The 27,721-nt window shown below is 36.6% G+C and overlaps 1 protein-coding gene across 1 annotated transcript in view; it reads right to left on the bottom strand.

The window, feature by feature from the left end:
• The window catches only part of LOC150091751 (putative nuclear hormone receptor HR38), a 187,410-nt gene extending 160,033 nt beyond the window's left edge, over positions 1-27,377 (bottom strand). Inside the window, exon 1 of the mRNA XM_090385565.1 lies at positions 27,224-27,377. The gene's annotated coding sequence lies outside the window, so the exon portion shown is untranslated. The remainder of the gene's footprint in view (positions 1-27,223) is intronic.
• Between the last annotated feature and the right edge of the window lie 344 nt (positions 27,378-27,721).

Here is a 27,721-nt window from a genome sequence, read left to right on the forward strand (position 1 = left end):
ATTTGTTCTACTTTTGTTTCCGGGCATAGTCGACTTATAAAAATGCTGGTAGGCCTTGCCCTCCTTCCTCTACACTGCACTGTTTTGATACCCAATGTGTTCGGATTAGAGCCAATAACTGCATCACGATTATGAGCTGCTTGGGTGAAGAAGGTCTTGTCTTGCTTGGAAGTAACGTTACTGTTGATAGGTTTGCACATCTCCAGTCCGTGGGAACCTCCCCTGAGTCCAAGGATGCTCTCATAATTATGGCTAAGGGTTTTCTTAGTTGCTTTGCCGCCTCCTTTAAAATAACTGGATAGATCCCATCCACCCCAGGTGCCTTTCTTATGTTTAACTTCAACAATTTCTCCTCCACTTTGCTCTCAGTTATTACAAAATCATTAAGCACACTGCTACAATTTGATAACCTTCTTCCATTTTCAAATTGTAATAATTCCTCACATGTGAATGTAGATGCAAAATACTCATTCAGTTTGTTTGCTATCTGAGCAGGATCATCAACAGTCGAACCATCGATGTCAAGTGGACCAATCATATTCACCCCTTCCTTTTAGAGTTTATATAAGTAAAGAAATCCTTGCTGTTTTTCTTAGCATCTTTTGCCAAAGATTTCTCGTAATCCGCCTTTGCCTGCCGAACCTCCTTTGTGACCTGATTACAGACTAGCTTATATCTGCCACAGGCTTCTGCGTCACCTGATAATTTATATGCATCCCATGCATTTTTCTTCTCTGTCACGAGTCTCATTAGTTCATTTGATAACCATTTAGGCCTAAACCTTGAACGATATTTCTTAATCGGTATATAAAGTCTAGTAGCTTCCACGATTAATTCTTTGAATGCTTCCCACTTAGAATTTACTGTTGGTAACATCGTCAGTTGATCCCACTGTACAGAATTTAAAAACTGTCTGAGACCACTGTACTCCCCTTTACGGAAGCAAAAACCCTTTCCTTTACCCCTGACGGTAGTTACCTCTTTGAGTAAATCCCACTTCAGCACACTGTGATCACTGCCACCTAGTGGTTCCTTTATCTGCAAATTCTTAATACACTAATGATCACTGCTGATAACCAGATCAAGAGTGTTACTTTCTCTGGTTGCCTCTCGAACATGCTGCTGCAGAAAACAATCATCCAATAAATCCACAAAAGTCTGACTAGTGTGTGAGTGACCAACCCACAAGTTCCAGTCAATATCTGGGAAGTTAAAATCCCCCATTATAAGACATTCTGATTTACTGGCCCACTCTATTTCTCTGTACAATTGTTCATTGTACTCATTCAAGTCATTAGGCCTATAACACACTCCTACTCTTATTTTTCCTTTCGCAGTGCTTATGTCACACCAAACTGACTCAACAGAGCACTGTTCATCTATATTAACTGGGTGCACTTCCTTTGATTTTATGTTTTTCTCAATTAACAGCATAACACCCCCTCCCTTTCTGTCCTGTCTATCCTTTCTGTACACATTGTACTCCCCAAATTCCAGTTCTGCATTCCTTATATCTTTGTGACACCACGTCTCTGCTATCCCAACAATATCCGCCTTTGATGTCTTGACCAACACTTCAAATTCATCAAATTTATTTACTATACTTCTAGCATTGGTATACATGCAAGCATACATGCTCCTATGCCTATTCCTTGTTACCCTAACACATCCCATATACCCAACTAATCCATGATGACTGCCATCCGTCCCTGAAACCCCCAACACCCCTCGCTCCAGGTCGCTTCTTATTCTAATAGAAGTTGTGCAAGAATCACCTTCACCTCTGCCTGCGGTTACTGTTAAACTATTAGTCTTTGTATCCCCCCAAACTAGCAGTTTTCCGACCCACCTAACACTGCCTCGATAGCATCAGCAAATATTCTTGCACCCTTTCTATTTAAGTGTATCCCATCCCTGTAGAAGCAATCTCTCCTGTTAACAAGTACAGTCCAGGCTGAAAAAAATTCTACCCCTTGAGCCTTGCACAATCTTTCCAGGGCCGAACTGATCGACAAGGCTCTCATCATAAATGGAAGCATTACAGCACCACCGTCCAGCAACGCACATCAACGTGTTCACCTCTTGTGACTAGAGTTTATTTGAAGGGTAATATGACCCGTTTCGTCTTTATCCCTGCAAAACATCAACAGGAGGTTAATGTATCCACAAGGATTGAACTCATCATGAACACACTATGTACCAGTTGCACTCATTGGTTTTCGTAGGAGAAGGACTGCCCATTAGCCAAACATCACGAACAGCAACCACCGGTCCCACTTTGTATGGCGCAACGAACTGTAATTGGTCCATAGAGCAGTGGAAATCTACCACGAAATGACAAATTCCGCCACACCCTATTCCGATCAAATGCGTACCGGAGGGTGTGAAGGACACCAGCGAAACGTCTGCTAGCACATTGCATTGTGGAAATAATGAAGTTCGGAATGTTTTTGTTGTAGTACGGTTTTAGGAGCATCAGCGACTAAGGTCATATTGCTTGCCCTTGTGGGTAACACAGTTGGTAGGATCGCCGTCCTCCCCCACACCTCGTGGAAAAGACCTGAGTTCGAGTCCCGTCGATGGTGTGAGGAATTTTTATGGCCCTTTTTCACAACGTGGCTGAGTTAGTCGGTCTCAGACGAGGGTAGCATGGTTTTTTTCTCCTGGAAACTCGGATTTTTCGTCCAGCAAACAGAAAATCGCCCTCAGAACACACGCAATTTCCAGACAATGTACACTGAGCAAAATGGCCTTCCTGGCCGATGCTCCTAAAACCCAATAATAACATAACATAATATAACATACGCCATATTGCTCCGTGTTATTGTCTGTAAATTGCGTGTGTTCTGAGGTCGAGTTTCTGCTGGACGAAAATCGAAATTTTCGTCCAGCAAAAATCTAACGCTCCTGAAAATAAATTATAAATTCAGTTATTCTGTCATTCTCAGAATTAATATTAGTAATGGCAAATAATGCAAAAAAGCAAGCGTATAAAGCGCCAACCAAAAAAAAAAAAAAAAAAAAAAAAAAAAACACCTCTCCCACATCACCCGTTTATCCACTTCAATAATTTGTCTAGTTCTTTCTTGAATTTATTCAGACTGTCCAACTGCATAATAACAAATGGAAGTTTGTTCCAACAATCAGCCACTCTTGGGTTGAAGACAAATCTCCTTCCATCTATCCTGAAACTGTGCTTTCTCAATTTGAATTTATGCCCCTCACGTAATCTAAGCAAGAGGAAAATGTCATCGGTATTGAGCTTGCTCAATCCATTCAAAGCCTTAAACACCTCGATAAGTTCCCTTGGGATGTACCTTACCTAGTCTTGACATTGAAATTTGCAGAACTGGAGCCTTTCTTGGTAAGCGCAACTTTTTTCCCCCTTCACCAATCTGGATGCCCTTTTCTGTACCAGTTCCAACAGACCTATATTCTTCCTAAAACGAGGCCAACAGACCTGTATGCAGTACTCAAGATGCGGTCTAACTATTGCCTTATACAATGAGATAATCACCTCCTTGTCCCTGCTTTAAAAATTCATGTATATCATAGAAAAACCCCATGAGCTGTTCTGGTAGCCTGTCTGCACTGTTCAGAGAATTTCGTTACTGCTGCTGTAGTAAGGTTTTAGGAGCATCAGAACTAAGGCCATATTGCTCCATATATATTGTGTGTAAATCGCATGCGTTCTGATGTCGATTTTCTGTTTTCTGGGCGAGAAACCCGAGTTTTCGGGACAAAAATCATGCCACTCTCGCCTGAGACCGACTAACTCAGCTGCCTTGTGAAAAAAACCATAAAAATTCCTCCTTTCATCGACGGGACTGGATCTCAGATCTTTTCATTTATATAATCCTTCTTAGAGGAAAATGCCCCTACTCTGAGCGGCCTTCTGATTTCCCACTAAATCTTGAACCTGACCATATCTAGATTTAACGCGAACCTGGAACAATGTCCTGATCTTCATACACCAACAACTGGAATCTCGCCTGACACTCTGTCTGCAGTATCAATCTCCAGGGAACAGCTTATTGCTGCCATTTTTCTACACCAGCTTCTGCTACGGTAGGTACGGACGGAATCCGCCAATTTATTATCAAATGTTTAGCCCATATATTTTTGAATCCCTTCTGACTATTTTTAATGCCGTTTTGTCAAGTAATTTCTTTCTCCAGCAGTGGAACATCTACCTTGTGAAGCCTATATCCAAGATTCGATCTCCTACTCTTCTTGAGCATTCCCGGCCAATCTCCAGCTCCTCGAGAAGATACTCCTCCCCGTTCTAACTAAACAACTTCTTCCACATCAGCCTCATCAAACCGTTATTCCCTTCCTCATAGATCCACTGTGACTAACCTCTTAGCCACCATCAGCTCTATCCTCTCTGCGTTTGAATCTCAAGCTTGCAGTCACCTTTGTAGACCTAGAAGCAGCTTTCGACTCTATAAGCGTTCTTGCAATGCTGAAGCTACTTTCACACCATTATCAGATCAAGGGGGACGTTCTACAGTTTCCTCACGTCACTCCTTCAAAATAGAATAATCCGGCTTACTGTCCATTGGCAAATATACGAGTGCTGTATCTCTTCAGGCGTGCCACAGAGTGGTGTCTTACATGGATTCTTGTTTACAGCGCTTATCTTCCGACTAGTTGAGTCCAGCATGACACTTTATGCTATACAGATAAGAAGCTCCTCACACTGATTTCTCCAAACGATGATCTTCTTGTGATAACAGCATTAATCAATAATACACTCCTGGAATTTGCAAACTACCTCGACCAGTTCGGATTAAAAATAAACCCATAAAAGTCTAAATTTATGATAGTCTCCTTAAAGAAAACGCCCTCTTACATTCAGCCAGCACTGTGTAAATCTCCTATCCCTCATTGTCAATAAGCTCACTGATCTCAGGTTTTTTTTTTTTTTATTCTAAGCTCTGCTTCAGGAACCACATGGACAAGCTGCTCACCCTGGCAGCTCGACTCTGATGGATTGCCAAACAGCATCTACATTGCATTAATGAAATCACAACTATCACAAAATATATATATAAACCACGGTATACTCTCCGCTTTTTATATGCTGCAGAGGTATGGGTATCCGCTGTCACTAGCACAATTAGGCCATTTCTTTCTGTTGAGTTTTGACTCTTAAAATGAGCCATAAACAAACATAAACTTCCTCCACAGCTAAGGACAACTGGAATGACCAGTTTGATTCAAATTCACAGGCTCCTCACGCTGATTAGGATGAAACTCCTTACCACGACATTGAAATGATCGTTGTCAAGATTTCAGCACCATCATTCTGGGACATGTGCTCTTGGAGAATCCCTCCAAGAGAATCCCTCAGAGCGACTCCAACTCTGTGCCCACATCTCAGCCGTCTCCATCTATCTGATAGGTTTCTGCCTTTTCAGCTGCTTTCATGTGCACAGTCATTGGATGCTGACCTTAATAAGTTTGCTTGTGACAGGGAATACAGACGCCGCATCCTTGAATTGTACTTTCCTGTTCCTGATCCTTCTCGAAGCTTATCTTAATGCCGCAAGCCAACAACACCATCTGATATGAAGATGGCTTACTAACTTTTCAGTATTACAGCGAGCAATGATGAACTTACTACCTCATTATATTACTGTATATAAAATTATTTGTTTCCATCTAGATCTTCCTTGTATATTGTCATATAACTGTATTGTACTTTGTTTTGAGCTGTACTTCCTTTTATACGCCTACATGTGTTTCTTATGTTTAATTTATCAATGTTTGTTATTATATTGTACCATCTCTGTTAACCCTTGGCCTGATGGCCGTGTAGGGCAATATTGCAATATATCGATTGTATTATTATTATTATTTCAATAAAGATTTCTTTTTCTTTTCCACCCGGTGTAGGAAGGATGGCGATTCTGCCAACTGTGCCACCCACGAGGGAATTTCGTTATCCTGGGAATACTGCTGCCCATATGCAGTACCATGCATTTGTCAATGTTAAACTTCAATTGCCATCTCTCAGCCCATCTGCCTATTTTTTTTTATATCTTGTTGCTGCAGCATACCTTCATTACTGTCATTAACCACTCTGACAACTTTTGTATAATCAGCACACTTAGAGTTTAAGCCTGATGTACTTCATCCATATCATTAATAAATAGAAATCCATATCATTATTTAATGGAAAACAATAATGCGTCTAGCACTGATCCCTGGGGGCCTCCACTAATAACATTAATCCACGAAGAGCATTGTCCACTAATAACCACTCTGGCTTCTCCAACTCAACCGTCCCTTTATTCATAGCAGTAATTTGCCCGTAATGCCACACTAATCAAATTTGCGCAGCAGTCATTTATGTGCAATAGTATCAAAAGCTTTCCTGAAATCCAAGTATATGATATCAAAGTTATTTTTTTGCATCCAATTACTTTGTTAGTGCCTCATAGCATCCAATCAGATTGGTCAGACAAGATCGCCTCTTCACAAATACATGCCGTGATGGCAGATTAATTGCATTCCTGTGTAGATGGTCTTGCCTTACTTTAACTAGTGATTGCATTATTTCCCCTTGAACAGAAGCTAAGCTAACAGGTCTGTAATTACTCATGTTTCCTTTTGATCGTCCGTTGTGTAGTGGGATACATCGCACATCTTCAGTCCATAGGGATCTCCTCCTAATCCAAAAAAAATGCTCTTCTCATAATTATGGCTAAGGATTTGTTTACCTACTTTGCTGCCTCCATTAATATAATTGGATAGATTCCAACCACCCTAGGTACTTTTTCCGTATTAAGCTTCAACAATTTCTCTTCATATTTTCTCTCAGTTATCACAAAATCATTTAGCCTCCTCTTAAACCGTTGGCATCAAGTGGACCAATGCGATTCAACCACTTCCTTTTACTGTTAATATAAGTAAAGACGTCTTTGCTCCTTTTCTTGCATTCTTTGTCAGAGACCTCTTGTAATCTGTCTTATCTTGCCTAACCTTCTTTGCGATTTGATTGTAGACTAGCTATATGCCTCCCATGCATTTTTCTTCTGTGCCACAAGTCTCATCAGTTCATCTGAAATCCATTTAGGAATAAGCCTGGATCGGTATTTCTTAGTTTGTATGTAAAGTCTAGTAGCTTCTGTGATAATTTCCCTCAATTCTTCTCATTTAGAATATATTGTTGGTAACATCATCATCAGATGTTCCCGCTGCACAGAATTTAGTCTGTCTGTCAGAATTTAGTCTATCCTTAGGCAGTGATAAAATCTCTGCCTAAGGATATTTTTAATGAAAAATTAGTATAGTTGTGTTAATCATTTCAATATTTTTTTTGCTGTAAATTTTTCAATGCTTATTAAAAAATCTTAACATGCTTTGTAATGTACACGTTAGTATAATTGCATCATTTCAGTACATAGTCAATTACTTAAGTAGTTATAAATTGGCATCATTAAGTATATCTCATATTGTGAATACCTTCCCAACGAGTTGCCATGATATTGCACTACTGCAATGTATTTAGGAAGGATAGAGTAGATAGAAGGGGTGGTGGGGTAATGCTTCTTATCAGAAGCAGCCTGAGTGCGACGATAGCTTTCCCAGATTCAGACATTTCACATGCTAGTATAGAGTTTGTATGGTGTGAGATAGTTGGAAACAAAGGTATAATGCGAGTAGGAGTTATCTACAGACCAGGTGATTGTGAAGACTATGACAAAAGCCTCTACATGCAAATGGAATGGGCAAGTAAGCGTCAATGCCTTATTATGGGTGATTTCAATTTGCCTCTAATTGATTGGAGCAAATGGGAAGGAATTCCACAGGGGGAACAAAATTTTTAAATCAACTAGATGACTGTTATTTGTATCAACATGTCAGGGAAAGTACTAGAGAAAAGAATATCCTAGACCTCATCATCACACATGAATCAGATGACATAACAGGGCTGACAGTAGAGGAACCAGTAGCAGGAAGTGATCACGGAGTTCTACGGTGGATGATGACGAGAGAGGAAGCAGAAGTAAAAGGCAAAGGAATGGGTTTTAATTTCAGAAAAGGAAATTACGATGCCTTAAGGTACTACATGGCCTCTATTAACTGGGTAGATATCGCGCAGAGAATGAATACAATTGAACTGTGGTACGCTTTTAAAACATTAATCACAGATGCCTTGAATGCGTATATACCATTAAAAAAATACTCCACGAGAAGGGTTCCAAGTTGGATGAATAGTGAAGTTGCCACATTACTTGAGCAGAAAAAGGTGGCATGGAAACGTTACAGAGCAATAAAAAGTACTGAAGCCTATAACAGCTACAAGGTGATGTGTAATAGAGCCACAGAAAAGGTTCGACAGGCAAAGGCAGTTTATGAGAAATCACTAGCAAACAGAGCAAAGAGGGGGGATAAAGAATTCTTCACATATATAAATGCCAAGAAGAGCAGGACAAACCAGATCGGACCTTTACGTAAGGGAAAGGGGACAGTAATAAATACACCAGCTGCCGTTGCAGATGAACTCGACAGTTATTTTGCATCGATATTTACAGATGAAAAGCCTTTTGTGGCAATGGGAAATTGTGGGAGCGAAGTTAAAAAATATGTAATTAATGATATTGAAATTTCGCAAGATTATTTAATGAAAAAACTTTTTCATTAAATGAAAAAAGAATAAATAAAGCGAATTACGATATTTTAGTATCATCTTACTAGTCATAGTAAGCTGATACTAAAACAATACAGAACGTGAAATACCTGTTGAATTTCACTCGTTTGATTACAAAGTATTACAAAAAGTTGAACGAATATTAGGTTGCGAGCTGTGCTCAGCGAAGTAAAAACAATTACTTTTATATACCATTAGTTAATCATTTAGGAAAAGGCTTCTTTCTTCGGGTTATTATTATTATTATCCATATGATGCAAGGAAGCCTGAGGCTTATGCTGCACTAGCCAAAAAAATTTCCCGAATTAATCCTGAGAGAGAGAGAGAGAGAGAGAGAAAAGTAGAAAGGAATCACCAAGAAAGAGAAGAATGATAATATCCAGCTCAGGTTCCATAATATATAAAGAATATTGTCACATCCGAAAGAACAGAAACTAAAATATTTAATAGTTAGGGGGATACAAATTATATAAACAAAAATAAAATAAAAATAAATAATAAATTACATAACATTTATTTATTTTATATCCTACCTATTAAATATTTTAGTTCCTGCTCTTTCGGATGCGACAATATTTTTTATATCACTTAATCAATTTGTCATTATTGGCATCAAGATGAGTGGTTATTCACTTTTCACTTTTAAAATATGACTATACTGTACTTGTTTTTATGTAAATCAATTATCACAAGCGGCTACAGCTGTTATTAGCATATGCATATGATGCAAGAAAACAAGTTTGTACAGCATCAGCCAAAAGAAAAAAAAAAAAAAAAAAAAACTTTCCATTTCACCCATCCATTCATTACAAATGTTTGCCTAGTTCTGCCTTAAACTTATTTAGGCTATCGACTTCCACGACAAGGAATGGAAGTCTGTTCCACCAACCAACTACTCGCTGGCTAAAGGAAAATTTCGGCACATCTATTCGACAACTGTCTTTCTTCAATTTCAGTTTATGACCCCTCAGGTTTGTAATCTGAGCAAGAGGAAGAATCCCATCAGCACTGAGCCTGCTCGATCCATTCAAGGCCTTATACACCTCAATCAGATCGCCTCGCAGGTGCCTAGTCTCCAGAAACTGCAATTTGCAGAACTTAAGCCTTTATTCGTAAGATCACCCGTTTGTTCCCCTCACCAATCTTGTTGCCCTTCTCTGTACACGCTCAAGTAAATCTACATCCTTCCTAAAATGAGGCCTCCAGACCTGTACGCAGTACTCAAGGTGTGGCCTTATACAAGGGGATAATCACCTCCTTATCCCTGCTCGCAAAATTTCTGTATATCATTGACAAGACCCCATAACCTACTCTGGCAGCCTGTCTGCACTGTTCAGAAAACTTCATGTCTGACTACTCAATTACCCCCAGGTCTTTTTCATTCCCCACTATCCTGAGTGTAACACCACCCGGTTCGTACATTCCTCTGGGGTTAATGCTACCTATATGCAGTACTTTGCATTTGTCAATGTTAAACTTCAGTTGCCCCTTCTCAGCCCATCTACCCAACTTTTCCAGATCCTGTTGCAGCAGAATACTGTCATTACTGTTAGTAACAACCCTGCCAACCTTTGTATCATCTGCAAACTTTGACATTAAGCTTGATATACCTTCATCAATATCACTGATAAATACACAAAACAACAATGGGCCCAACACCGAATCCCCGGGGGAACACCACTAATAACATTAGTCCACGAAGAGCAGCGTCCATTGATTACCACTCTCTGTCTTCTCCCACTAAACCACCCTTTTACCCATTGTAGCAACTTACCCTTGATGCCATTCTGCTCCAATTTGTACAGCAGTCTTCCATGCGGAAAAGTGTAAAAAGCTTTCCTGAAATCCAAGTACATGATATCAAAATTATTTTTGACATTCAGTTCCTTTGTGACCACGTCAATATCCAATCGAATTGGTCAGACAAGACTTCCCCTTAACAAACACATTGTGGTAGCATTATATCAATGCTACGGGCTTTTGGATGATACAGTAATTTAATAAGTAGTATTTTGTTTTGTACTTTATTACAATATAATTTGTATATTTAAATTATTAAAATTTAATAAATTTAATATAATTATAAAATAATAATTTAATGAAAAGAAAAGGTCCATTTCAAAAATATGACCGCAGGCGCTGAAAATCTGCTATGAGGCTTAAGAAAAATTCAAAGACCAAAAATGGCGTCCATATTGAACATTTACTTTTTTTGTTGTTTTTTTAAATGTACGTATGCCCTTTCTATTGTGCTAGCATTAATTAAAAATATATAATATTTAATAAATGTAAATAAATAATTAAATAAAATAAAAATATAAATAATAAAATCAAATCAAAATATAAATAGATGTAAGTAAAAATAATAATATAATATTTAATTAATTTATAAATATAAAAATAATGTTGTTATTTAAAGAAAAACATGTTTCTTTACTTATAGGCCAATCGAAAAAATAAGATGAAGTTCTCTCTTTCTGTGATGTGTCTCAGCTTTCGTTGGGACATTACCATGGCTGGTGGTAAGATATTAAGTTTTTATAGTCACTAATGTGTAGGTTTGTGCTATAGCATCATGTTTATACGTAGCCAACCACTACGTAGTTACAAAATCGGCATCATTTAAGTATACCATGTATTTTGAATACTTTCACAACGAGTTTCCATGGTATTGCACTATTTCGAATAAGTAACATTTCTCTAATAGAGAAGACTACTGCTACTTATCCTCGGCGGATACCACCACCCATATGGCACCGTTTCAGAGCTTATTGGCTCTTCATCGGTTTGGGTAGGTATCCTGGTGTTGCAATGATGACAACCCAGTTGCGAAAGGCCGCCGTAGCCGAGTGGTCAGGCGAGCAGGTGCATAAGTACACGTGCCTTGAGTGACTGGGGTTCAAGCCCGTGACTGCTGAATACGGTACTGTTTATTGTATTCTCTCTACCTTATGAACTCCTCTGACTGTGTGGTAGTTCCGGAGTATAAACAGAAAATCCAGTTGCGAAGTATCACAATATGAGAGATGCCTGATGGTGTACAGTAATGGAAAATTACATCATTTGTTTAGGGCAATGGCCTCAGGTTAGGAAAAAGTTGACTATCGTATAGGTTTGTGCTATAGCGTCATGTTTATACGTAGACAACTACTGAGTAGTTACAAAACTGGTATCATTTAAGTATATGAGATATACTTATGATATAAATACGAAATATACTTAACTGATGCCAATTTTGTAACTACTTAATTGGCTACGTATAAACATGATGCTATACCACAAACCTATACGTTAGTTAACTTCTTCGTAATCTGAGGCCATTGCCCTAAACAAATTATGTAAGTTTTTATAGTCACCAACAAAACTTCAGGACGAAGGACTGAATTTCATTCAGTTCTTCTTACCATGTTTCACTAAGTTTAAAATACATAAAGTTATATCTGGCTTGTTAAGCTAATCTGCGGTACATCTTACTTCTTTCGTTATTTGATAAAATAACGAAAGAAGTAAGAGAGAGAGAGAGAGAGAGAGAGAGAGAGAGAGAGAGAATGTCAACGATGAGAGCAAGTGTAAGAGGGAGAGAAGAGACTAAAGCAGAGAGTAAGAGAGGGAGGAAAAGAGAAAGTGAGACAAAAATAATAATAAAAGCAGGAGAGAGAGAGAGAGATAAAAGAGGAAGAGAGACTGAAGGAGAGTGTAAGAGAAAGAAGAGTGAAAGTCAGAGAGAGAGAGAGAGAGAGAGAGAGCAGAAAATTTTCTGCTCCTACTAATTTTCAAAATTTCAGGTGAATGATTGTAATTTATTAAAGGGCAATATTTTCATACACGTAAAAAATTATCAATTTGCATTTTTATTAATTTTTTGAATAAATTTTATTATACAGGTTCGTCCCTCTGATACCTTAGCCCAGCAGCGAAGGGAGTTGAAGGAGAAGTTTTTGTAATTACTTCGATATTAATCTTTACTTCTCGGAAATAGTTTTGGCGAATTATTCGCCATGGGTACACTACTTTAAGAAATAAAAATCAAACTCGTTTGAAATGTAAGCCACTGCTGCGTACATCTTTTCAATAATATCAGTTCGCCTTTGAAATTTGTAAAACGGATTTGGCACGAAAATTAATGAAATGGATTAATCATCACTGATAATTTTCTTCAGTTACTTTTCGCTATCTTACTGCGTATTCTAACTGAGTTCTAATATTTTCTTTTAGGTTAAATTTATAGTAATTATTCTGAAACACGTTTTTTAAACTAATATGATTTCATTTATTCAAATTATGACATAATTTCGGATATGACAGAGACATGCCAGCTTTCATTTCTAAGCTATTAGAAATTTATCAGTTCGCTTCGATAATCAGTTCATAATTATTTCAGACATTTGTTTATGTGAACATGTTCAAACCACAATTTAAGATTTATTGTATAAAGAATGATTTTTTTTTTTGTATTTTGTAATTAGTATACTATAAAAAGTATAAATTAGAGTACTATATAAAATATACTATTTTATAATATACTATAAAATTGAAATACTGTAAAATACTATGCAGTACAGCATATTATAATAAAAAAAGCATATGTATATAATTAATTCTGTCGCGTATAATTGTATATAATTAATTGTTAATATTCTGTATAATTAATTATATATGATTTCCTAAGAGTTAGTTGTGGAGTTAGGGTTGCCATATTTTCAAATCTCGTAATCGGGTCGCGCATTGTAACTGTGGGATACTCACCGGAAGGAAGTTACTGCTAGGTTGTGACGTCATTAACGTGTTATTGTATGCACATCACGCATGAGTATCGTGTGATGCCAATATGTGAATGATTTTTTGGAGAAAACTGTCGGTTTTTTTTTTTTTTTTTCTTCACTTCGTCACGTGTTCATCATCAAACTAAAGATTCGCTCAGTCAGGCTTTAGTGTATCGAATAGAAGAATGAATCAATTAATTAGTTTAATCAAATTAAGCGGTGATATATCAATCAAGACAAAAAATTGAGATCATAATTTTTGCTATGTCGCTTAACAAAGTGGACTCGGGATTGTCCCGCTCATATTTGGACATTTGGCAGCCATAGCTGTGATCCTTGGGCAAGCGTATGTAACGTTTGATAAGCATATCACAAGATTAATTCTGTTAAACCTTGGACGCCCTAATATTTTGGCTTCCTTGATAAATAGTTACAATGACGATACTAAATATTATAGCCATTTGGTGACATTACTGATTATAAAAAGAAATTTATTATAATTATGCACTAATTATTTAATTTTAATGTTAATTACGGATCAAAGTATCGGACTTGAAACTTCTGTATTTATACTTTAGTTCATATATATTCAATGCAGGTATTGTAAATAAAATTTTTAGAAAAACTCCAACGCATCAGAATGGTTTCCAAATGGGTGCATATAATAAATCCTCGATTTATATGGGGCAGAGCCCAACTGCTAAATTCGAAAAAAAAAATAATAATAATAAACAAATAAATAAAAATAATAATATATTATAATACTGTATTTTATTGCGCTTATTCTGTGGCGTTGAGGAGCTTTAAATTTTGCTGTATGGTATAGGTGCAATGAAAACTTTGAAAAATCATGAATATTAAATCATTCAGTATACTTCTATTAACTTCCATGCAATGGAAGCAAGCTTACGTAGCACCAACCAAAAAAAAAAGAGTGTAACCATTGTCAACTCGCTCTCTCTACCTGTCTCTTTCAAAGATAAACTTCCGTTTCCCCACAAGGGTGGATAAGATTTTATTTTAAAAGTCAATCACTCTTTGGCTAAAGGATATTTTCGGACATCTATTCTTCAATTATCCCTCTAAATTTAATCTATTCTTCAATTATCCCTCTATGTTCACGTAACTAAGTGTAAATATGGCCTCGGATTTAGTTTGCGCAAATCTTTTAAATTCGGAAACATGTCAGTCAGGTCACCCTGCAGACGATTGGTTTGCAAATACTAACTTACGGAACTGAAGTCTTAATAAGAATACCCCATTGTACCCTTAACCAACCTTGTTGCTTCTTCTCTAGCAGGTCCACATCCTTCCTAAAATGGGGTTTCCAAGCCGCTGTGCTGTATTAAAGATATTGGTATGACATTGTTTCTTTTCTTTTGGCTAGCGTGGCAAAATCCTCTGGCTTCCTTGTACTACTTGATTTATACAAATAAAAATAAATACATTACAATATTTATTTAATTTAGTAACCAAAAGAATGTAACTCCCACCAGGATTACATTTACAATATGAGGTTCTCGCTTTTCTAAATGGTTTTTCGCCATTTGTGTAGTTCACTTCGAAACTGGGAGATTGATATAAAAAATAACTAAAATGTAGAAAGGAATAAGCATTCTTTTATTATTTAGCAAGATTCAAAATATCAATAATATTAAATTGTTCTCATTATTTCGTTGGAATACGAACGGTTGCTTAAAGAGATCGAGATTAGTGATTAGTACAGTATAGTCAGATTCTAATAAACACTGTTTTAACCAATGCTTTAGGTAGTTTGTCTTAGCAAACGGAGCCCATTTTTGAATGGAGGGGATCTCAGAGTACAGTTAATGTGCAAAAGCAACCATAAATGTTTAATTGGATATTAACTGTTCAAAAAAAAAATAAATTTTATCCACATTATGACTGCAAATGAGAATTTTTAACCTCTATGTCGGTTAGTTACCTTGAATTTGTCGTTCAAAAGCAGATGAATTTGCGAGGACCTTTCGCTCGAATTCGAATTAGTCAGCCTTAGGAGAGGGTGTGGGATTTTCTCCATGTGTTATTCCCAGTCCCCCCCCACCCAAATAGGCCTTGAACACACGCGGTTAATGACTGGCACAAAAGAGGCGCAGAAGGCAATGTATTCACATAGCCTCTATAAATTGTTTTAATTCAGACAGCCTCTGTAAATCCCCAATTTGCGGACTTGCTTTCTGGCAAAATACTGATCACCATTACAGTGTCGAAACTACCAAGTCTGCCACCGCGGGAGGGGGAGGGAGGTTAGAGGGCTAATAGTTGGTACGATATAATTATTAAAGAGCATTGAGGCCGCTGCTGTCCTTCCACGCCGGATGGAAATAGGCTAAGTTTTTGTAGCTTTTTTTCAGCGTGGTAGAGTTAGTCGGTCTCAGAAGAGGGTTGCATGTGATTTTCTTTCCTAAATTCGTGTTTTTCGTCTTGAAAACAGTTGACCTCTTAAAGAATACATGCAATTACTGACACAATATACTGACGCTTTAGTTGTTTTGGCGCTACACACACGCGCCTCTTTTTACTTCATAAACATATTGCATAAAACAATTCTTTAGCATTTGTAGATAATCAGATATTAAAACATTTTTATGAGAGGAATTTAAGATTCCTCTAAGAATTTAAGTCTCCGGTATTAAAGTAAAATTTTCCAAATATTAATATTTTGGAGATTATTTCCAAAAATATCAGTTTTTGTTAATTGCCGAAGTTAATTTTAAAAAAAACGAAATTATATCAAATATTTAACATATAGAGTGATTATAAGGAAACTTGACACTTCCAAATTTAATAATATCTTTTTATACGTGTTTCAGCAGTTTGCCTATCTACAGAGTTGTGCTGCCATAAATGATTAATGAGAAGCCAAAATAGGTAGCTATTAAAGAATAAAAAAAAAGAACGTGTTTTTTTGAAAGTTCCAGTATTTATATATTCATACTTATTTTATTTATGTGTTTATCTCTGTATATTTTTAAATAATTTTATCTCAGCTGCTTTTCCAGTGTACAGAGGGTTTCATAACAGTCGATACCTTTCAGGATCGGATTCAGGACTTCAAAACAATGAAAAAAGTTCATAGAAACGTCGGGCAAATATTCATATAAACTTTTTTCCTTGTTTTTAGGTCCTGAATCGATCTTGAAAGTGCTGCCTACGTGTTATGAAAAATCCTGTACGTATCATTTTATGATATAGTAATAGTTTTGTTTTGTATTTTCTTGTGCCTTTTCTACTAAGTACAGTCGGTATGATAAAGTGTTTGTGTGAATCTTAGACTACATTGGTGAGGGTAGTTAGGAGATTATGTGCATCTGATTTGATACGTCACCTTCCTCACTATACCGGATTCATGCATGTGGCCCTCAGATGAAAAGGATGAAACGTCAGTGAGAATAGTATTTATTTCGTTTCCTAACGTTGTGTCTAATGTTCAGCTGTTCTAAGAAAAAGACTCTCATTAGGATAAAATGCAAATTTTCTACTCTTCGACTTTTCAAAATAGACTTTAGATTTCTTAATTAATAAATTGTTTGCAACTATCTTTAATCCAGGGGGAAAAGGAAAGAAAGGCATTTTGATTAAGTCAGTTGTGACATCTATATATTTTTATTTCGAATTGTCTTGAAACATTTTCTGAGAATTAGTGTTCAGAATGGATCTTTATTTTAACTCGATCAAAATTACCCCAAGAAATTAATTACGATAATTATAACGCATGGATTATAACGCATGATTGAGCTCTTCCAGCTCATTAATAAAATGCGAGCTACTTTTCAATAGAAAATTAAAACAAATTAAATACAAAAATCGTGTGGACCATTTGTTTTATAATAACAGTGAATGCTTGTATTGCACAGTTTTAAAATAAAATTTCCTGTAAAGATGAAAGCTGTGGTATAACAGCCGGCACGTTACAGTATTGTATTTTTTCATGTATCTTACCCTATTAGTTTTTAACAGCATTAGTCTAATGTTAAATTTTTTGAATGTTATACGCACAAGATAGATTAAAATAGCGCATTTTAAAACTAACCAACGCAGTATTCGTCGATTCTTCTTGAATTAAAGTTCGTTACCGGCTTGATGTCTTATAAATTACATTTAGTTATCCATCAACTAGTTGCGACTAAGGCTTCTAGAGGATAGTTACCGTATATTGTGTGCTTTTAAGGGATGTTGGCATGGGAAACCTCGAAGTTTTATGAGTTTTTAAGATTATCTTGTGTTCCAATAGTAAGTGAATGATTTGTATTAGATTATTTAGGGTTAAAATAATTGGAAAAAAGGAAAACAACAGGAGGGAACATTAAGGTCTAAAAGTAAAGTGACCTTATTACTGAGGAAGTTTCTAGTGGAGAAAGAAAGTAAATATTTGAATACAATTCAAAACATTTAGTGGTTCGTAGAGTTAAGAGAGACAGCAAATGAATTTGAGAGACATGGAGGAACTGTGCCGAATGATTGTGGACCGGTTTGTTACCTTTTATCAAAACAATCGTTTTTTTTTATCTGATCAGATATGTTTTTCTGTTATCTTAATTAATCAGATTAACAGTATCGGGAATTTTTCTGGCTAACTGGAAGTTCTATTTCATCTCTCATATTAAAAATCATCTCTACCAGTTTCCACACCTCCCATTCCAGAGTATTATTTTCTTTAATTGGTAATACGATGTCAGTACCTGAAACTTGCAATGGTATTGTCATCTGAGCCAGCAATGCTCAAGCCACTCCTGCTGATGACGCAGTATATAAGAGATGAGTACCATTACGGAAAAAATATCTTCTAACAGTAGTTTAATGTTAGCCTAGTATAGCAAGAGGATATAAATCCTACTATTAATATTTTTCACGTTTATCTACTTTTGAAGTTCTTTAAAGTTTCTCATTTGTAATTTTAGATTCTGCTCTCATCGACTATTGCAGATTTAAAATCGATCCACCATTCTTGTAATTTTTCTTGTGGTTGTACAAGATGTCTATAAATTATTCACCTGATTATGAAGCTCGATTAAAATTTTATTATAATAGATATTGTAAAACGGTTTGCTACACTTAATAAAGCAACTCAAAGAATTTCTTATCAGACAACCTAACTTCAGTAACTCCACATGGGCACCTTTGGTAGCACGTAGAATGTCAAGGAGGTAACCCATTTCATTCTAAGTGTTTTGAAGCATCTCTTGAGAGATAGAAGTTACTGCCTGTGTTCAATCCATAGTCACTACCTGTTCTTTAACTCTCTGACGTTGTTAACTTTTTTGCATACACCTTGTCCTTTACATGGTCTCATACAAAGAAATCCATAGGCGTGATATCCGGAGAACAAGGGAGTCATGGAACGGGATCATTCCGGTCGATCCATCGGTTAGAAATTTTTTTTATTAAGGAAGTGCCCATGCAAGCTCCAGTGTGGTGCCCCATCACACATGTGGCTGCATATCTTCCAGCTGAGATGTAGCATACAATTCTAGAATATCTAGATAATTTGAGGAGTCCAGTGTTTTCGTGGAAGAAAAATGGTCCACTCACCTGGCTGAAGGACAGCGCTCAGCATAAGTTTACCTTGGGACTATAACGCTCATGTTCACGAACCTTGTAGGGATTTTCAGATCCCCATATGCGATAGTTGTGCCTCTTAACTTTGCCATACAGATGAAAAATCGCTTCATTACTGCAACTGACATTTTTCCAGAAAGTGGTCATCTTCGTCTATATGGTTGAGAATGTGAACAACGAATTCCTCTCGTTGTGGTTTGTCTTGTGGGTTAATTTCCTGGACTGTTTGCACTTTGTAAGGATAAAGTTTCACTCGCTGGCGAATCACCCGGTGTAATGTTGCTCGAAGTATTTGCACCTGCAGGATTGCCCCGGCGGATAGATTATGTAGGACTTCTGATAAACACTTCCTGAATTTTCGAAACTTTATCTGCAGGTACTGGACCTATTCTGATGTTGGTTTCTTGAAACTATTTCAACCATCGCCTCATTTGATTGTTCTCTAGGTGGATCTTCCTGAAATTCCTGTTGAAAAGGTCTCTTTACAGTTACTGAAGATTTGGTATCCCATAGCCAAAACACGCACGCACATTGCTTTCTCCTGCACTGTCTCCGTTTTAACGCTGTACTGTCGCAGTGCTTGCTGGGATCAAGACTGCCATCGGTTAGAAACCATATGAGAAAAAACTCAATGAGCTGCTTTGATAACTGCAGTTATCAAAGCAACTCAATGCAGCCATTTTAAGAAACCTATGACAATAAAATTTCAATCCAGCTTCATAATCAGGCAAATAATTCAGGTGAATATAGACACCATGTATTTTACTAAAATCATTATTTCTGTATTCCTTTGTGCAAGTGTAAGAGATTTTAAGATTCGTTTATTTGTTTCTCTTCCCTCATTTATGTATTTATCGTCTGTATCATACGAACAGGTCAAAAAAATTTATCACGCTGTTAACGTGTATACGAATGCACATATATCCACAATTAAGTAAAACATTTATACAATATGCAAATACGAGTTAAATTTTTAGTTGAATTTTTGGTGAATAATTAGTAGTCTTGCTTGATGACTAAGTGGCAACTACGACGACTATTTTTATGCTTAAACTACTTGTCGAAAATACATTTACATCTCCTTATGCACATTTTTGAAGAGCTAAATTAAATGAATTTAATGAATCATTAAACGAATTAATTTCAAATTAAAATACTGTGGCGAATTACATCCCACAAGTTTAACGTACTGAGTATACATTTTCTTTCTCATTATCACTATAATATAATTAGCTTGAAAATCTCATTTATGTAGCTGCAATAAATCATCTAATTGTTATAATTTCAAAATGAAAGTGCCGTGCCGTGATCTGTATACATTCATCACTGCAAAAGACATTTTTCAGAAAGTGCTCATCTTCGTCTATGCGGTTGAACAGCGAATTCCTCTCGTTGTGAGGTTTAATTTTCTGGACGATTTGCACTTTGTAAATCGTCCAGGAAATTAAGGCCAAAAAAATTGTAAACCTTTATTCAATGTCTTTTAGGAGGACTACTTTTTTGCCGTAATTATAGCCCGTACCTGTCGAGTCATGGATCCCACTAGGTGTCGGAGGGAGTCTAGCTCCAGATTGGACTATTCTTTTATCAGGATATTTTTCAGCTAGTGTATTGTGGTTAGCAGAGAACCAAAGCGTAACTACCCTTTCCGGCATATCATATCATAGACATTCTCAATTCCATTAAAATTTGGAGAATTAGGCGGCCAAGTTAGCTGTTGGGAATCGTGGGAATGTTCCTCCAGCCATTCAGATACAATTTTTGCTATAGTTGGGTTGTCATCTTCAAAGAAACCATCGCAATCCTGGTAAAAATGAAGCATTGCAGGGCGAAGTTGGTCCGATACGACATAGATATTCACTGGAGGTAACGACCTACTAATGGCACGAGTAGAGCTAGCCCTTACCAACAGAGAACATACTCCATTCGCTTGAGTGGAAGACACGAGACAGTCTGAATGCATGGTTTAACGAGGTTCACGCCAGACTTCACTCTACCAACCATTGGTGCAAAAAAAGCGTAAATCGAGACTCGTCAGATAACATGATCTTTGTACACTGTTCCACAATCCAGTCTTGGCTTTGGCAGCAGCAGCATCACTCCAGTCGAATTTTTAGATTTTTACAGAAAGAAGTAGTTGAAGAATCCCAGCTTCTTCAACCTCGCCGCTTGGTTCATATTTTTGCCTAAATTGAATTTTCAGTTATTTACTGCATACTGGACTTTCTATTCTGGTGCACAATTCACTTTAAATTCCTGCAATCGCGTTCTTGGAGTACCGATTTTCTTTAGCACATCTTCCTTTTGTCTTCCACTCATTGATAAGGTTCAAGTTCTATTCTTGAAGAATGTTTCACTTTGAGATGGTTGCTTTCGATACACCACTGATTTCCTTTACTTTCTCAATTGTGGCCGCTGCTAAACGTGCTCCAACAATAACACCTTTCTGAAAGTTGGAAAGATCATCCATCTTCTCTATGACCAGATCGACTAAAAAACTCCCGGAAAGCGTATACTATATATCTCATACCAAGAAACTTGTGATCTTACCATGTAACAACTTTTATTGCATATCGTGCATATCGTATTTTTTAACTAACTGTTGAAGCCAGTTGCAAAAGGTTTCTAATTTTCTAGCCAGGGAGTATATACTGTAACGAAACCTGAAGTGAATTACAATTTGTCTCTAATAACATGCCCTTTTTTGCATAGTCCTTCGTTTTATTTGATTATTTATCTTACCTAAGTTAATTTCTAAAAGCATTTGATATAATGCAATGAGTTATAACCTGTGTATTAATTTATTAAAAAAAAGACATTCACAATATAAGAACATCTAATACCACAGCATTAGAACTTACGCAGGAGTAGCTGATGGCAGACGCTATGAAAGGTTTTGATAAATCTGTATGCACCATATCAGTCCCAGTTGACCTCATCTGTGACGTTGCTAGCATAGTGCCAAAAGACAGCCAGGCTAGGACAGAATTAATGTCGCTCTAGAGCCAAAAATGGTGTGAAGTAAGATGATAACTTGGCACGTTCACTTATTGTTTCAATTAATGTAAATCAATGTGTCAATATTTATAATTTTATTTACATGGGAATCAGTTTTAGTTTAACCAGAAGGGAAATACAGAATTCAAATACTTGAATTATTTTAAAATATAAATTACATTTCATCTTTTTCGTAAAAACATTTTTAATGCAGCACGAGATGTCACGAAACAAAAAACTGCACAATTCTTGCTTGTCATCTCTTCACACTTTCTCTCGCCTTCGTGGGTACAGCTGGTATAATCACCGTCCTCCCCACACCGGGTGTAAAAGACTTGCGTTCGAGTCCCATCGATGATGTGAGGAAAACGTGGCTGAGTTAGCTGGTCTCAGGCGAGGGTTTCATGGTTTTTCCCTCCCGGAAACTCGGGTTTTTCGTCCAGCAAACAGAAAATCGATCACAGAACACACGCAATTTACAGACAGTATACACGAAGCAATATGGTCTTAGTTGCTGATGCTCCTAAGACCCTACTACAACAACAACAACACTCTCTCTCTCTCTCTGCTGAAAGATCGTAAAATGTATAATTGCAAAAATTCTTATTTCGGAATAAGTGACTTTCCTTTCAATCTTCTTCCTCCCGGTTGCCCTTTCATTGCTTTCCTTGGCCATCTGTTCCTCCATTCGTATCACGTGGCCTGCCCATCTAAGTCTTGAGCTCTTTATCACGCCTATTATATCCGGTTCTCCATACAGTTCCTTCAGCCCTTATTTTCCACTCTTCCCCGATTTTATACTGTATGCCAAAGATTTTCCTTAATATCTTTCATTCCCACACATTTAAAGATTTTTCGTCCTTCTTTTTAAGCACCCATGTTTCACTAACATAAGTTATGACAGGTCGTACCACTGTTTTGTATAACAGTAATTTAGTTCTTCTAGAGGCAGTTTTGATCGAAAGTGTTTCTGCAGGGAAAAATAGCATGTATTACCAGCATTAAGACGAGCCTGAATTTCTGTGTATTACTATTATCATGCTGAATCATAACTCCCAGATATTTGAAGGATTCTGATCTATTGAAACTATGCTTTGTTGTTTGCCGGATCTGTTCAGTATCTTGTCTCTCCCTTCCACCTGTAATCATAAACTTCGTTTTATTTTCATTTACCTTCAACCCAACCCTTTCTGCTTCTTTCTTCAGTTCTTCAAAAGCTGTCCTCAGAATGTGTGGGTTTCTTGCAGTCATCACTACGTCATCTGCATAGGCTAAGTGCTGGTAGAGTCTGTTATATATGATCCCATTGGAGGTGGTGGCCGATCGTAACCCTCTCCAGTACCAAGTTAAAAAAGACTGGCGACAAAGGGTCCCCTTGTCTCAGCCCTCTCCTCACTTTGAAGGACTCGGAGAGATTCCTTTGCACCTTAACCTTGCACTTGCTTCCTTCAAGCATGATCTTTGTCAGCCTTACAAGCTTTTTTGGTATCCCCAGGCTTCCCATTGTTTTCAATAGCTCCACTCTGTCCACACTATCATATGCCGTGCTGAAATCAATAAAGAGATGGAGCAGATCTACATTATATTCCTAGCACTTCTCCAAGATCTGTCTGAAGGTGGAAATGTGGTCAACAGACAAAAAAATAAGTACGGCTCTAAATTAACATTTTGATTTTAGTTTTCAATTGATTAAAAAGCTTATTAAAAATTCAGCAAGATGCGTGACTTCGATTTTTTGACTTTCCTCTTCTGCAAATATCTAAACTTCTCCCCATAAGAGATGGGACTTGTTGGTTTTTGGTACGAATTTCAGTATTACAGCCCTCCGAAACATGCCCTCAACCGCTTCATGGACTTTTACGGTACAATAGTATGTCACTGACTTCAGTGATTTAAACCTTTTCAATTTTGCAAAGCAGCCAGATTGCTTGATCAAAAAAGTGTAAAAGTAACTATTGATACGATTAAATATAAAAACGTTTACGTTTATATTACTATCAGAATTTCATTTAACATATTTTATACTGTATGCAGATTGAAAATGTAAAAGATATGTGTTTATTAACCAAAGACGGATAATATCAGTATTACCCAAGCCTGAGCTATTTGATAATAAAGTTAGAAAATTAAATGCCGTGATGTGAGTTAAAAGCACAACATATTAGATTCCTCAATGTTTAAAGAAATAACACTTTTAAACACTGTAATTAAAACTAAACAGTGTACTGTACTTTCGTTTCAAAAGGCAATGATACAAATCTTTTCTATCACAGTAACTGACAGGCCACTAACAGAAAAAGATTTTTTAAATATCTTTGGAACATCAGTGCATGTAATAAAATTTATTCGTATTCTATTTTTAACGTGGAAAACTTATAAAAGAGCAAAGTACAGTATATTCCACATTCGTTCGCAGTGTGAAGGCAGATTAATGGCTTCCACTTTCCAGTGAGGGTAACACATACTAACGTTGATGCTTGCTAGTGCGTAGGCTGCTGGTTGAACCTACTACGAATTTTCTTCAGAAAAATTTTGGAACTTTTCCACGATTTAGTAAGCTGTCGTTTGCTTTGATTATACTTTTTAGACCTCAATCCGTTTGATTTTTATGTACCTGTTCAATAATTGTTCAATCGAATGCCCAGTTATATCCTTAATTTTTTACGTATAAAACAGCCTACAGGTACTGAGTTATCCATTTAAAACTGAACCCTGTGTCAAAACATACAAATTTTAATTTTGAAATTTTATACAGGTAAGTGTGAGTGAGCCACTATTCTGTTTGGAGTCGAGCTAGGCCAAACCAGTTCTCCATTCTTTTACTGTTTCTTATTACCGTTTTTTTTTTAAATTTCAACCTTACAAGAAATGCCATTGTGCATTCCAAGAATTCTTTCCAAATAAAAAAATGAATGTCTGCTATTCATTGTTTGATCAGTCGTTTTCGAGCGACTTTCAGTGTTCATCACAAAAAGCCTTCGCAGGTAAGCTGAGTGATTATAATCACCTTCCCCAAACACCGGGTGGAAAAGGCCTGAGATCTAATTCCTTCAATGATGCGAAGAATTTTTGAGCTTTTATTTTACAACTTGGCTGAGTTAGTCGATCTTTGGAGATGGTTGAATGTTTTTTTCCCCCAAGAAATCCGGGTTTTCGCCCAGCAAACCAAAAGAAGAACACGACACTTAAAGCACACATACACATGACAAAAAAATACAACTCAAAACCACTGTTACCAGAGGAAAAATTTGCAGTTTAGATTGCAGCACTTAGGAATCCTTCAAGAGGTCAATAAATTGAAACAGCAATATCAATTGTCATCTGGTAGCGCTTTGGGGCAATTAAAAATTAGACTTGCGCTCTTATCGCATTCAAGTAGTCCATTAACTGAAATAATCCGACAAAGGTGAAGGGATGCGATATCGTGGAGTGTGTTTTCTTCTCTGACGAGCCATGTAATCTAGACAAGATTTACATGGATAATCCTGTGTGAGCATTTAGGTAAATTCCCTTCACTCACTTCCTTCGCTGTTGAAAAATTAAGAACTATTGAATAATGCTATAGACACAAAATGGCGATTTTGATAGGAATCTATTAACTTGAGATTTATGGACAATGCCACATGTATCCAAGATCAGTGACTATAAACATATGAGTATGTAAATTAAAGTAAAATAACCAGGTAGCTTGTCTTCATGAATGAGTATAATCAGTTGGCTTGAGCATAAAGAAACAATTTTTTTTATAAATGGAATAAACTAATCCAACCCTGATCTCAAAACCTTGATCTCTATGATGGTTTTTTTTAAATTTACAGGAAACTTTGGCGATTTTTTCGCGTTTTTCATTTATCTGTTGTAAAATATAGGATTTCCACCAAATCGAAAACATCCTTTTGTAACCGCCAGTAAGAAACTACTCAGTGTTTATTTATTAATACAATACTCAGGTTTGTGCTTTTAGTCTTTTAAAATTAAAGGAATCGTTCATATTACTCTTCAGGCAAAGTAAGGTTTCTTTATGAATGAAAGATAGAAATAGTGAGCGAATTTCTAGAGGGATGCGTTATCTGGGTTTTTTTTTTTCCTTCAAATTCATGTTTGCATAAAGTATTATTTTATTATTTTAATTAGGATTATGTAATTACGATATAAGAGTTGGGGAGGCTTATATCCCAATTGCTGTTTATAACTCAATACTAAGTTAATCGTTTAGCTCTATAACTTCTGCCATGTGCATATATGTAAGCCGGGTATGTAGTGCAGTGAAAGTGTATGTACAGGAATACCAGAATTAAAATCACAGGCCATCGCTCGTAGAAATACGCTAATTTACTAATCAAATAATTTTATAGAATATGGAACTCAGGAAAAAACTAGCACTAGCTATACTCAATCGAATAAGCCAGAAGAAAATATTAAAAAGGTTTTTGAAAATTAGAAATTTAAATTTAATGTAGCGATCGACGTTATGTTGCATTAATATATTTTTTGCATAAAAATATTTAATATCCACTTTAAATATTTTGTATGTTGCAAAAAAAATATTTTGTATGCAAAGTCCGCTTTGAAAAAAACATTTTGGAAGTCGCTATTTGTTTCGCTCTGATTCTGGTGATCATAAAAGGTATTGAAGGTAATGCGTATTAAATATTTATGTCCCACGTGCAGTTGGTTTATTAGTACTTGTATTATAGAAAATCTATATGCGCAATAATTATCGCACAAAAATACGATGTTATGTGCAATTGTCATTAAAAATTTTCCGATTAATACGCAGAGATTAATCGTTACGAAAGTACTGAACGAAATTGCCATCGTGTGCTCTTCCACCATAAAACACGTGACTCTGACTTCCGGTGAAAAATTATTTCGTCAGGCTCTTGCTGGACAGAATTAGTGCCACTTGCACCGAGTCTATTTTCACCACTTTGGGTGTAATTTTTGAACGTGGCATACATCAGAAGATAAATAAAAATCCAATGCGTAGCATTATTCACTATCAACATTACTATGATTATACCTGAAATTAAAAAAAAAATTAAAATAAAGATGCGCTCTGTTATTACTTTAGTGCAACGAATGTTGTAAACGTAATGATATAAAAATTTAAGTAAACGTTAGACATTTCGAAAATATTATCATTTTAAAATCTAGCTAAATATGCATTTTTTTTGCGAATATTTCCAAAAGTGCCTAAATATAATTAAATAATTATTACCTTTCTACTATCATCGTGTCTTAATTCATTCATAGCATCTTTGGAAGATCCTAAATACCAACTCGTCCAGGTGCCCCTCGGTGAACGTTGAAAGATTCCCGTAGCCGTCGACAGAGGATGTGGCTGTAGGAGGCTGTACGGACAGTTATTTTCCGCTTGCAGCAGCGCGACCTGAACATCGGAACACACTCCGCTCATGATACCAACTAGACCTAACAATAACGGAGGTCAGGGATCGTGTGGGTCTGAACCCCTCAGCAGATCACCTATATACTACAAAGGAAAGCATTGGTTCAGCGTTCATCTTTCTCATATTGTAGCTGCAGTGACGTCAAAGTGACGTAAAAGAGTGCCTCTGTAACCAAGGTAACGGAGCAAGTTCAAAGTTAGCTGAAGCTGTAACGTCACACACATTGGTTGACGTCAAGAGAAGCCGGGTAAGGTGGAATAATTCTCTCTCCAGGAATAACTGATATAACAGCTAACCTGACCTGCAAA

Source organism: Mastigoproctus giganteus, chromosome 1 (genome assembly GCF_048544385.1).
Source record: "Mastigoproctus giganteus isolate SK-2022 chromosome 1, ASM4854438v1, whole genome shotgun sequence".
NCBI classification, from domain to species: Eukaryota; Metazoa; Arthropoda; class Arachnida; order Uropygi; family Thelyphonidae; genus Mastigoproctus; species Mastigoproctus giganteus.